Source organism: Macrotis lagotis, chromosome 5 (assembly GCF_037893015.1).
Source record: "Macrotis lagotis isolate mMagLag1 chromosome 5, bilby.v1.9.chrom.fasta, whole genome shotgun sequence".
Lineage (NCBI taxonomy): Eukaryota > Metazoa > Chordata > Mammalia > Peramelemorphia > Peramelidae > Macrotis > Macrotis lagotis.
The window spans coordinates 17,954,937-17,969,491 of NC_133662.1; positions in this window are offsets into that span (position 1 = coordinate 17,954,937).

The following is a 14,555-nucleotide window of genomic DNA, read 5'->3' on the forward strand; positions in this document are numbered from 1 at the left end:
AAGAAATTCAGTTTCTATTAAAATGTATATGGAAGTCTATTCTTTCTCCAACCTGCTAGTATCTCCCTTAAGGCAGGGACTGTGTCTCTCCCATCAAATTGGGAAATCCTTGAGGAACAGAGCTGAATCTCTTTCATTAGTTTTTTTTAAATCTAAATTGGTACCCTTTCATTTACCTCCGTTTCACAAACCCTGGTGGAAGGAACCTCCTTAATTATTCAGATTTCTGTGCAACCTGAAGTAACTCTTCTATTTAGGTTCATTTTCCATCCCAGGATGACCAGAGCAGACTTAGTCCTATGGTCTAGGGAACCTACAAATATGTGAAAGGGAAGCCTCTGAATTCACTATGCAGGAACTTTACCTGGAAAGGAGACCAGAGTTTATTGGACTGGGACTGCCTCTACTTGATCCATCCATTAACTGTCTTTGTTGCTCAGATACCAAGTTACTCTCAAGAAACAGGGTCCAGTGGAGATAGTATTGAACTAAGAATACAAACAGGTTCTAATCCCAATCTTTCCTTGCTCTGTGACCTTGAAAAAACAGCTTAATTCACTTCAGCAATACTGCTGGAAATCTTTAGACACAGATCAGGAAATAAAAACAAAAACCATCTCTGCCCTCTCTGAACTTTACATTTTGTTTCTTCATTTGGATAACAGAATTAACAAGTGGCTTGTGAACAAAATGAGTTCATGTATGGGACAGTGTCCTGAAAAGTATAAAGCACTATTCAAAGGCAATGACAGGGGCAGCTAGGTGGCCCAGTGGATAGAGCATTGGCCCTAGAGTCAGGAGAACCTGAGTTCAAATCCAGCTTCAGACACTTAATAATTACCTAGCTGTATGACTTTAGGCAAGTCACTTAACCCCATTGCCTTGCAAAAACAAAAACAAAGGCAATGACAATACTTGTATTCACAATTATTTAGGCAGTATGGTGTAATAAGTCAGAAATCCTTCCTAGTTTCTGACATCTATGTTGTTCTTCAGCATATGATGCCAGACCCTTCTGTCCTCCACTATCTTTATAGATTGTGTTAAAAATCTTAACAGGATCATAAATCTAAAACTAGGGTGTTTGTGGGTAGAGGGGAGGGCAACTTGAAGGTATCGAGTCCAACTTCTTCAATCTAGGGATGAGAAAATAGAAGACCAGGGAGGTGAAGCAACTTGTCCAAGGTCACACAGGGATTCAAACTCAGATCAAATACACTCAAATTCAATATTCTATCTATTTCCCCTCTATGACCTTGTTTCTTCATTGGTAAAGTGACAATAACAGTCTTTGACCCACATACTCCATGAGGCTGTTAAATTTAATTCAAGAAGCATTAAAATCATCAGTAATGTTCTCAGTATACAAAAAATAGAATAAAACACGAACATTATCTTCAGTAAAATTACAGTATAGTAAGGTTGAGATCTATACACAATATCTCTCTTGTGAGTTCTGGAAATCCAAAATCAATGAATTAATCTACAATGATTGGGGTTAAGTGACTAGTCCAGGGTCACACATCTAATAAATGTCAGGTGGCTGAGGTTGGATTTGGACTCAGATCCTTCTGACTCTTGGACTGGTGCTTGTCCAGTGTACCACTGAGCTATCCTGAGCTATTATGATTCTTAATCATAATTGAAAGTTGAAATGATTATAGAAGCCCCAATTCTCTACCATTTATGATTATTTTTTGCAAGGCAAACAGGGTTAAGTGGCTTGCCCAAGGCCACACAGCTAGGTAATTATTAAGTGTCTGAGACCAGATTTGAACCCAGGTACTCCTGACTCCAGGGCCAATGCTTTATTCACTACACCACCTAGCTGCCCCTATGATTCTTAATATAGATGTAGATACATGTAACATAAAATAACTGGCCTGATGTGGCACAGAAAGTTAGCTGATCTAGGATGAGTTCCAATTCATCCCTAAGAGAAGTATGGGAAGCAAGAGGAGGGCCATGGGTGAATGTTTACTCCTTTACTTCTTTCTCTCTAAGAGGAAAATTAAGCTAGAATTATATCTGTCTACCATGCCAGACATAATGGTAGTCTAGGAGTATGATTCTTTTGGTTTTGAGATAATTATCATTTTCCCTGATCACTCTCCTGAGGAGGTTAACATTGAGCTTACTCTCACTAATTTAACTCCCTTTCACTAAACTCTGGTTACTCAAAAAGCAATCACTGAGAAGTATTAATCTCTCCATTAGAATAAGTAGTGAGCAAAAATTAAAGAACTTATACAGATTAGTATCAATGGTTTACAAGAGGAAATGAGCTTACTGAAAATAAATAAGGAAAGAGAAAGATTCACAGATAGGTAAGTTTTCTTAATCAAAGCAAAGGGAAGGGAATAAATTTTTATGTAACACCTAGGATGTAACTGGCACTATGCTAATTAATGTTTTACAAATTGACTGAAAGTCAATTGATACAATGGAGGTAGGTGCATTATTGCTTCATCTTCATTCTTCTAGACTCATGATTTATCATTGTATTAATTGGAGTTCAAGAATATTTTATTTATTTTTAATATTTTTTATTTTTTATTTAAGGCATTAGGGTTAAGTGACTTGCATAAGGTCACACAGCTAGGCAATTATTAATTGATGATGCCTGATTTGAACTCTAGTCCTCTTGACTCCAGGGCTAGTGCTCTATACACTATGCCATCTAGCTGCCCTCAAGTTTTGATTTTTTTTTTGCAAGGCAGTGGGGTTAAGTGATTTGCCCAAGGCCACACAGCTAGGTAATTATTAAGTGTCTGAGGCTGGATTTGAACTCAGGTACTCCTGACTCCAGGGCTGGTGCTCTATCCACTGGGCCACCTAGCTGCCCCTTGCCCTAAAGTTTTAAAGTTAATTTTCTCTACAATATTGTTGTCATTGCATAAATTGTTCTCCTAGTCCCTCTCACTTCACTCTACATCAAATAAAGATAGAGATCTTCTCAGTTTCCTTTGAAATTTTCTATTTTGTCATTCCCTTATGACACAATAACATTCCATTACATTTATATATGCTACTTTGTTTACCCATTTCCCTCCAAAAGAACAATCCTTAGTTTTCAATTTTGTTTTCAAATTTTTTCAAATAGTTTTCAAATTCAAAAACAAAAATTGCTACAAATATTTTTATACATAGTCCTTTTCTTTCTTTCTTTGATCTTTTTGGGATATAGGTCTAATGATGGTATATATAGTCAAAGAATATATCTATATAATATATGTATATATATATATATATATATATATATATATATGAATTAGTGGTATAGTTAAAGAATATGTACCACTTTGGGTATGTATATATGTATGCATAATATATATACACATACACACATATATGCATATATAGATGTATCAGTATGCTTGGACCACTTTATAGCGCCACCAACAGTGAAATTGTATGCCATTTTTTCCACATTCCCTCCAACATATGTATTTATTCCTTTGACATATTTTTTAATATTTTATTTTCCCAATTACATGTAAAATAATTTTCAATAGTCATCCTTTTATAAGCTTTTGAGTTCCACATTTTTCTGTTACCTTCCCTTCCTTTCCAACCAATCTGATGTAGGCTATACATGTATAATCATGTTTAACACATTTCTATATTAGCTATGTTGTGAAAGAGGAAATAGAACTGGAGAGAAAATATAAGAAATAAAGAAAAAAACATGAAAGACAAATTTAAAAGTGAACATAATATGCTTTGCTTACATTCAGATTCCATAGCTTTTTCCTCTGGAAGTGGATGACATTTTCCATAATAGGTCTGTCAGGGTTATCCTTGATCACTGAACTACCAAGAGAAGCCAAGTTCATCATATTTGATCATCTCACAATGTTGCTGTTAATGTATAGTACCAAATAATTTTTAATGATTATTACTTTATAATATAGTTTGAGATTTGGTACTGCTAGGTCCTTTCCCCTCCTTTCCCCCACTTCTTCCATTATTACCACTGAAATTCTTGACATTTTGTTCTTTCAGATGAATTGGTTTTTACCCTTACTCTGTAAAATATTCCTTTGTCAGTAAGTCAATCAGTAAACAAACATTTATTAGATATCTACCATGTACCTACACATGTGTTGTGTTAAGTACTGGGGATTACAAAGAAAGATGGAAGACAATCCTGATGTCTTTATTTCTATTTTATTTTTAACAATAATTTTAAAATTTGAGTTCCAAATTCTCTCTCCCCTGTAAGTCTCTCAAAACCAAAAAGAAAGTAATTAATATGATATAATTTTGCAATGAAATCATGCAAAACATATTTCCATATTAGTAGCATCACAAGAAAAATAAAGAAAAACTATTTTACTCCAATCTACTCTCAAACTCCATCAGTTCTCTCTCTCTGGAGGTAGATAGCATTTTTTATTGTGAGTACTTTGAAATTATCTCAGAGTAGCTAAGCCTTTCAGAGTTGATCATCATTACAAAATTGTTCTTACTGCATTCACGTCTGGTTCTTCTTGCTGTACTTTGCATCACTTTACTCTGCTGTTCATATAAGTCTTCCAAGGTTTTTCTGAAACCATTCTGTTTGCCATTTCTTATAGAACAATAGTATTCCATCACAACTTGTTCAGGCATTTCTCAATTGATGGGTATACCCTCAATTTCTAATTCTTTGCCATCACAAAAAGAGTTGCTGTAAATATTTTTGTTCCTAGAGTTATTTTTCCTTTTTCTTTGAACTCTTTGTAATTATAGGTCTAGTAGTAGTAATATTGCTGGTTCAAAGGGTAGGTTCAAAAGCCTTTTAGGATATAGCATCAAATGCAGCTAGGTGACATGGTGGATTGAGCACTGGTCTTGAAGTCGGGAGGACAGGAGCTCTAATCCAGTATCAGACACATGACACTTACTAGCTGTGTGACCTTGGGCAAGTCAGTTAACCCTGATTGCCTCACTGTGGGGACTATCTTCAATCATCTTGATTTATATCTGGCCACTGGACCCAGATGACTCTGGTGGATAAAGTGAGGCTGGTGACTTGTTACAGCAAGCCACCCCCCACCCAACTCATATCCAATTCATGTGCATCACCTCCCTGATAAGAGGGAAGAACAAACATCAGTAGCAGTAGCAGTTTCAAATTTGTTCTTCAGAATGATAGGACCAGGGGTGGCTAGGTGGTGCAGTGGATAAAGCACTGGCCCTGGAGTCTGGAGTACTTGGGTTTAAATCCCTTCTCAGACACTTAATAATTACCTAGCTGTGTGGCCTTGGGCAAGCCACTTAACCCCATTTGCCTTGCAAAAACCTGAAAAAAAAATGATAGGACCAGTTGACTACTCCACTGACAGTACATTAGTGTCCCATTTTTTTTTTTATATTCTCTCCAACTTGCCTTTTCCATTTTGGCCAATCTGATAGGGTGAGGTTCTTTCTTAATAGTTTTAATATGCATTTCTCTAATCAATAGTGATTTGATTTAGATTTTTTCATATGACAATGGATATCTTTGATTTCTTTGTCTGAAAACTGCCTTTTCATGTCCTTTGATTATCAATTGAAAAAGGTTCTTAACAACCCCCCCCCAGTTTCCTTTTAATCTTGACTGCATTAGTTTTGTTTTGTTTGTGCAAAAACTTTTTAATATAATCAATATTATTCATTTTATTTCTTGTGATCTTCTCTATCTCTTGTTTGGTTATAAATTCTTCCTTTATTTATAGATGTGAGAGGTAAAATTTTCTGTAGTCCTCTAATTTGCTCATGATGTCACCCTTGTGTTGAAATCATGTACTCATTTTGACCTTATCTTGTAGGAAGTTGGTCTATACCTAGTTTCTGCCAAACTGCTTTCTAGTTTTTCCAGAAATTTTTGTCAAATTGTGAGTTCTTGTCCCCAAAATTGAATCATTGGATTTAACAAATACTAGATTATTATGACCATTTACTACTGTATATTGTAACTACTCTCAAAGACCTCACAGTATAAATGGGGAGACAACATGGAAATAGCTATGTAAAAACAAGCTATAGATATAAGATAAATTTGAAATAATAGAGGGAAGATGAAAAATAAGAGGAATTAGAAAAGTTTTCCTATAGACAGTGAGATTTTAGCTGGCACATGAAGGAAACCAGGAGGTAGAGATAAGGTGGGAGAGTAATCTAGACATAAGGGACAGCCAGCAAAAATTCCCACAGTCTGGAGATGGAATGTCTGTTCAAAGAACAGTAAGAAGGTTGTCATTAAAGCAAGGCGTGTCCCTAGATTTGTAAAGTTTATGTGAAGGAGCAGTGCTGGAAGGAATCAGGTTGTGAAAGATTTGAATGCCAAACAGAGGATTTGATCCTGAAGGTGACAGGGAGCCACTTGAGTTCGTTGAACAGGAAGTGAGATGTCAGAATGTAGAAGGATCACTTTGACAATTAAATAGAAAGTATGAGGTGGAGGGAGATTCAGAGAAGCAGATCAATCACCTATTGCAATGGACCAAATGTATGGTGATAAGAGTTAGCACCAGGATTGTGGTAACCTCAGAGTGGTAACCTGAGATCAGAATTAGAAAATTACTTTAGGTAGTATTGTCATTTTTATTATATTGGCTTGATCTGCTCATGAATAATTGATATTTCTCCATTTAGCTTGTTGTGAAAGAATTTGATTGACCCAGAATAGAATTAGTAAATTAATTTAGGTAGCATTGTCATTTTTATTATATTGGCTTGACCTGCTCATGAGTAATTGATATTTCTCCAATTACCTCATTCTACATTTCTTCAAAGTGTCTTATTTATTGTTCAGTCATTTCAATTGTGGCCAACTCTTCATAATTCCATTATGGAATTTTCTTGGCAAATATGCTGGAGTGGTTTACCATTTCCTTCTCTAGCTCATTTTACAGATGAGGAAACTGAGGCAAACAGGGTTAAGTGACTTGCTCAGGGTCATCCAGTTAGTAAATGTCCTGATTCCAAGTTCAGTGCTCTATCAAGTATGCCACTAAACTACCCAGTGTCTTTTATAGTTGGATTCATATGATTCCTAGATATATATTGGTAGATACATCTCCAAATATTTTATCGTTTCTATGGTTATTTTGAATAAGATTTCTTTTTCTAGCTCTTCTTTTGGGTGTTTGTAGGTAATATACAGGAATACTGAAGATTTATGTTGTCTTATTCTAAATCCTGCCATTGATTTTCCATTTTTATTAATTCTTTAACTTCAATCCATGAAAAAATTATTGTATATGCTATATGCCAGGTGCTGTCCTAGGTACAGGATATAAAAATAAAAACAAAACCCTCCCTGACCTCACAGAGCCTACTTTCTGTTGGAATCTAGTAACTAGGTGATATACAGGTACACCAAAGTGGACCCAATCAAAGTGATAAGATTACAGGGTGTAGAAATTTGTCTAAAGGGCACCTTGCACAGAACCAGATTATGAAAGGTTTTAAAGCTAAGTTTAAAGAGGTTGCTGAGTGATAGCAACAGATATTTTATTCTAAAGTTAATGAAAAAACATTGAAGATTTTTGAGCAGACAAGAGATAGAAGATTATTTTGACTACTCTGTGTGTGTGGGGGGGCGGATCAAGAAGTTCAATTGGGAGGCTTTTGTAGAAGCCCAGGGTACAGGTGATGAGGGTCACGGCAGGTAAGATGAATGTGAGAGTGGGGATAATGGGACAAATTTGAGAGATATGGAGGTAAAATTGATGAGACTTGGTTATGTAAGGAAAAGGAGAGAAAAGAGACAAGGATGAGTTTTGGATTATGAACATTTGATTAGAAGCTCTTCAAAGAAGTAGGAAATTTTGGAAGAGTGATAGGTTTAGTGGTGAAGATAATGATTTCTGATTTACATGGGTTTTTTCCTTCTGATTTACATGTTAATTAATTCTGACATACATGTTAAATATAAGATGAGGGCAGTTAGGTGATACAATAGATAAAGTAGAAGGCATGGAATCAGAAAGACTCATCTTTCTGAAGTAAAATCTGGCCTCAGACATTTTATTAGCTGTGTGATCCTGTCAAAGTCACCTAATTCTGTTTGTCTCAGTTTGTCTCAGTTTCCACAACTGTAAAATGAGCCGAAGAAGGAAATGGCAAACAACTATTATTTTTTCCAAGAAAACCTCAAATAGGGTCATGAAGAGATTTTTTAAGGAGACATTTTATAGCCTTTGGATAGTAAGAGAGGAAGGGGAAAGGGGAGGAAGAGGAGGAGAAAGAAGATGGCAATGATGTTGATAATGATGAGAGAGTAGGAGGAAAAGAAAAAAGAAGACAGGAAAAACATGCCAAAACAAGAGAAAGGAAGGGAAGGTGTGCCAAGACAAGGGAAGGAATGGAAGGGGAGGAAAGGCAGAAATGAAGAGGTGGAGATGAGAGGATCTTGGGAAAGCTCCCAGTTTGATGTAAGAACATGAATGATAAAACAGCAAAGTGGACTGGGAAGGAACCAATAAGGCAGATGAGAGAACCAGGAGAGAGCATTGTAGGGGATAAAAATGGTGATCAGGATGAGAGGGTTATCCAAAATATCAGAAGCTCCAAAGAGGTCAAAAAAGGATGAGAACTGAGAGAAGTCAAATCAAGGCATCAACTGAGTCAATGAGAATTTAAGTTCTTACTAGATGTGAGGTACTATGCTAAGTGCTAGGAATATAAATTCCAACAAAAAGACAGTCCCTGCCCTCAATGAGCTTAGAATGGGAAGCATATAAATGGTTCATAAATGGAGACATATAATAAAACATAAATGGAACAAAACATAAAAGGTAGCTGAAAAGGTACCTGTATGGGAGGGAAGGGGATGATAGAGGTCTAGAGTATGAAGAAAAGAGAAATTGGATTTAGTTGAAAAAGATGGTTGAAAAACTATGGAGAAAACAGTTTCATTGGAGTGGTAGGATCAGAAGCCAGATTATAAGAAACTGATAAGTGAAGTTGCTGATCTGAGGTGTTGTGAGGTTGATGATTGATTGATGATGTTTGTTCTTTGTTCTTGAAGAAAATCTTCATCAGGGAGAGGATGCTATGACAAACAAGCGAATTGGATTTGAGTGAGGGAGCGTTGTACAGTCACAGATCTCACTTTTCCCATCTTTATCTAGAGGCCAAACTGAATCAGGGCAATTGGAGATGACCCTAGATAAGTGGGAGATCTTGACCTGTTAAAAGTTAGTTCTAGTCACAGCTTGATTGAGGCAACACCCATTCAGTGATTAAGACTTAGGTAAGACAGAGATGAGGCAAACAAATCAAGAATGACCACTTCCCCCCCCAAAAAAAAATTAACCTGGGGGAGGGTAAGACCCTCAGGGTTTCTCAATCATCAAGAAGGGTGAAATGTGAGACTGAAATGAAGTAAAAAATATAAAGCACTTAAAATCTATAGAAATGCCAATTGTGTTGCTATTATTGTTATACAGTTATCAGGCCTCCAGAATGGTGGATCCCTCTGCTTGATCCTTCTGCTATACACTTGCTAAGATTAAGCAATACTTTTAGAGGAAAACAGAGAAGTGCTGGTAAATGTATAACAATCAGACTTTCTAGCAGGAAAAAAATGCATGCACTCATGCTTTTAAGTTTAATTTACTTTATTAACATGGTCTTAAGACTAGACAATTAATAAATAAATCAAACCATGATTTGTAGATATTGTGAATTTCTATGAAAATGTTCACACTGAAAATTTAACAAGTACTCTAGTTAGAACTGGTTCCAGCAAACTCCTGATGGTGAGAAAATACAAGCAAGACACCTTATACATACATATACACATATACCTAGATCATATACATATATCAGATTGAGAAAATGACAGAATCAAATGAGATTTATTTTTTTAGGGTTTTTGCAAGGCAAACGGGGTTAAGTGGCTTGCCTAAGGCCACACAGCTAGGTAATTATTAAGTGTCTGAGATCAGATTTGAACCCAGGTACTCCTGACTCCAGGGCCGGTGCTTTATCCACTACGCCACCTAGCCACCCCAATTTTTTTTAAGGATGGAAATAAAACAAAAATTTATTAAAAGAAGTTACAACACATAGGAAGGGATAGGTAGGGAGAAGGCGGGGAGAAAGAGAGAGAGAGAAAGAGAGAGAGAGAGGGAGATAAAAGAACAGCCAAGCATCTGGGCCAGCAGGTCAGAGAAGACTGGTCGATTTATTTTTAAGAGACAATAAATCTCAAATGAGATTTGTTTATTTTTAAGGATAAAGTATACCTGAGCATGTTTTTAGGCGGCAGTAAAGAACTGATAGAGCTTCATTCTTGTGGATTAAGGCAGAGACCCTAAACTCAAGTCCTGTAGATGAAATAGGACTACTTGCAACCTCCAACCCAGCATCATATCCACTTGCAGTGATATTCTTTTTTTTTAATTTATTTTTATTAAAGATATTATTTGAGTTTTACAATTTTCCCCCCAATCTTACTCCCCCCCCCCCCCCGCCATGGAAAGCAATCTGTCAGTCTTTACTTTGTTTCCATGTTGTACCTTGATCCAAATTGGGTGTGATGAGAGAGAAATCATATCCTTAAAGAAGAGACAAGAAGTCTAAGAGGTAACAAGATCAGACAATAAGATATCTATTTTTTTCTAAATTAAAGGGCATAGTCCTTGAACTTTGTTCAAACTCCACAGCTCCTTATCTGGATACAGATGGCATTCTCCTTTGCAGACAGCCCAAAATTGTTCCCGATTGTTGCACTGATGGAATGATCGAGTTCTTCAAGGTTGATCATCAGTCCCATGTTGCTGTTAGGGTATACAGTGTTTTTCTGGTTCTGCTCATCTCACTCAGCATCAGTTCATGCAAATCCCTCCAGGCTTCCCTGAAATCCTGTCCCTCCTGGTTTCTAATAGAACAATAGTGTTCCATGACATACATATACCACAGTTTGCTAAGCCATTCCCCAATTGAAGGACATTTACTGGATTTCCAATTCTTTGCCACCACAAACAGGGCTGCTATAAATATTTTTGTACAAGTAATGTTTTTACCCTTTTTCATTATCTCTTCAGGATATAGACCCAGTAGTGGTATTGCTGGATCAAAGGGTATGCACATTTTTGTTGCCCTTTGGGCATAGTTCCAAATAGCTCTCCAGAAGGGTTGGATAAGTTCACAACTCCACCAACAGTGTAATAGTGTCCCAGATTTCCCACAACTCTTCCAACAATGATCATTATCCTTTCTGGTCATATTGGCCAGGTTGAGAGGTGTAAGGTGGTACCTCAGAGAAGCTTTAATTTGTATTTCTCTAATAATTAATGATTTAGAGCATTTTTTCATATGGCTATGGATTGCTTTCATCTCCTCATCTGTAAATTGTCTTTGCATATCCTTTGACCATTTGTCAATTGGGGAATGGCTTTTTGTTTTAAAAATATGACTCAGTTCTCTATATTTTAGAAATGAGTCCTTTGTCAGAATCATTAGTTGTAAAGATTGTTTCCCAATTTACTACATTTCTTTTGATCTTGGTTACAGTGGTTTTATCTGTGCAAAACCTTTTTAATTTAATGTAATCAAAATCATCTAATTGGTTTTTGGTGATGTTCTCCAACTCTTCCTTAGTCATAAACTGTTCCCCTTTCCATAGATCTGACAGGTAGACTAGTCCTTGATCTTCTAATTTGCTTATAGTATTGTTTTTTATGTCTAAGTCCTGTAACCATTTGGATCTTATCTTGGTAAAGGGTGTGAGGTGTTGATCTAATCTAAGTTTCTTCCATACTAACTTCCAGTTATCCTAGAAGTTTTTTATCAGAGGGAGTTTTATCCCAATGGCTGGACTCTTTGGGTTTATCAAACAGCAGATTACTATAATCATCTCCTGCTTTTACACCTAGTCTATTCCACTGGTCCACCACTCTATTTCTTAGCCAATACCAAACAGTTTTGATGACTGATGCTTTATAATAGAATTTTAGATCAGGTAGGGCTAAGACACCTTCTTTCGCCCTTTTTTCATTAAGCTCCTAGTAATTCTTGACTTTTTATTTCTCCATATGAATTTACTTACAATTTTTTCTAACTCATTAAAGTAATTTTTTTGGAATTTTGATTGGTAGGGCATGCAGTGATATTCTTGGAAAGATATTTGTCATCCACTTTGTTTTTCTAATGTAGGTATTAAAATCAATTTCTTTCCCATTACTCTGAATTTTCCTGAGGAGGCTTTGTATTTATTCTAGTATCTCATAGGACTTAAAGCTAGAAAGAAACTTAGAAATCATTTAGTCCAAATACTTTCACAAAGAGCAAGTGAGACCCTAAGAAGATCAATGATTTGCCTAGAAGACACAGATAGCAGAGCTTGGATTTGAACCTAGGTCTTCTGACTTCTATACCAAAGTGCTATTGCATAGCTGCTCAGGAGTTCTATGGAAATAGTACAATGTTATCTTTAATTAGGAACATTTTCTCATAATCCGTTTATCTTTTTTCAGTTTAATACTTTTTTAATTGTGAAATTTCCAGGATTGCTCATGAAAAGCAAGAGTTTTATAGCCCTTTGTTTAGATTTCTAACTTGTAGAATAGTGCAAGCATATCTTTGCTTTAAAAACTTAAGTAAATTTTTGAAATTCATCCAAAGGGAAACAGAGATATGATTTTCATATTATCTTAATTCATTTGGTTTGGATATGGGAAGGGTGGAGATATGTCTCCAGTATCCAAGTCTCTAGTATCCAAGAAACATACTGGACTGGGAGTCAAGAGGCCAGAGTTCATATCATAGTTCTACCACTGACTAGTGGCATGCTCTTAAGCAAGTCAATTCCCCTCTCTTGATCTGTTTCCTTATCCTAAAAATAAAAAGCTAGAATGATCTCTATGATCCTTTCCAGTTCTAATATTGTATGTCCCAAAAGTTTTAGTGTAATTTGATTTTACTAAGAGCATTATATTATTAACTGCACCAAGAATTGATTCTATATTACATTTTGTAGAAATTTAAAATGAAAATAAATTTTAAATTTACTATTTTGGACTGCTAAGACTTGGTTCTCTCTCTCTCTTTCTCTCTCTCTTTCCCTTGAGAAAGATTTTTTGGGACACTGAGGACCCTTCTTTTCCCCTCTTTTATGGCCTGACCCTCCCAAGTACCTCAGAAAGGGTGATGTCTCTAGAACTGAAGACATGGCTACTCTTGCCCTTGGAAACACAACATATTGAGCCATTATTTGTCACCATAGCATGAATTAATCTAGCACATTCTTTCCAACACAGTGGGTTGAGAGCCATTGTTGTTTAGCCAATAAGTTGAAAGTTGGTCAGGGAAAGGAAGGATTGCACAGGGATGTCATGGTAGGTGGGGTTTAAGTGTTCAAGATTGAGGACACAGAGGCACTGATCACTGAGTGAGAGGAAATTAGATTTAGGAAAGGTGAGGCACTAGTAGAGATGGAGGGAGAGGAGAGTATGATTATGTGAAGGAATTTCAGAGTTTTAGGTCAAGAAGGTAGAAGTGAGTTATGGTGAGATCAAGGGTTGACTAACTCTGTGAAGGGTGGTAGATAGGACACTAGATTTGGAGTCCAGAGACACAGGTGTGAATTTGCACAAATATTTAACTAATCCTCTGTCTTTAAAGGGTCCTTTGTCTCTGGATTTTAGTTTCTTCATTAATAAGATGAAGGTAACAGTATTTTCACCATCTTTCTTATTAGAATTTTGAAGTATCAAACAAAGGAATATATATGAGTTACTATTATTTTACTGAATGGATCTGGAGAAACCTTGATATCCCAAGCACCAAGGAAATGGGGCAAGAGTAGCCATGTCTTCAGTTCTAGAGACATCATCATTTCTGAGGTACTTGGGAGGGCCAGGCTATAAAAGAGGGAAAAAGAAGGGTCCTCAGTATCCCAGAAAATCTTTCTCAGGAGAGGGAGAGAGAGAGAGAGAGAGAGAGAGAGAGAGAGAGAGAGAGAGAGAGAGAGAGAGAGAGAGAGAGAGAGAGAGAGAGAGAGAGAGAGAGAGAGAGAGAGAGAGAGAGAGTGTGTGTGTGTGTGTGTGTGTTTGTTCCTCTCATGACACTACCCTACCTCCTGTCTCCTCTTTTGGGGCTCTGATCTAAGTTATCCTCCACCCACTAGAGTTATCCCACTTGATAAAGAATCAGAGTTACTCTTGGAGAGGCCAAAGCACTGAGTCTAGAGTCAGAAGACCAGGGGGTTCCAAGCTCATACAATACCTGTGTGACTTGGAGCAAATCACTTGGTCCTCTTTTCTCATTTGTAAAAGGAAGGGTTTGGATTAGTCAGTCATTAAGATCTATCTTAGCTCTAAGTTTAAGGTCTTTCATGATCTGTGTTTGTGTTGGGGATAGGGTCAAGTTGAGGACTGCTGGAAGGTGAACCTATAGTATCTCTAACAATTACCCTAGGGAAGAGGATGGTTAGAGGTGAACAGGAAACTTGCCTTTTGGCCTCTTCCTGGCCAGGGCTATGGTTGCCATCATTCCCTAGGGAGACAACGGCAGCAGCTGGCATCCAGCTGTAGCAGCCCAGTCACCCGCCTGCCTGCCTGCCTAAGACAGGAAGC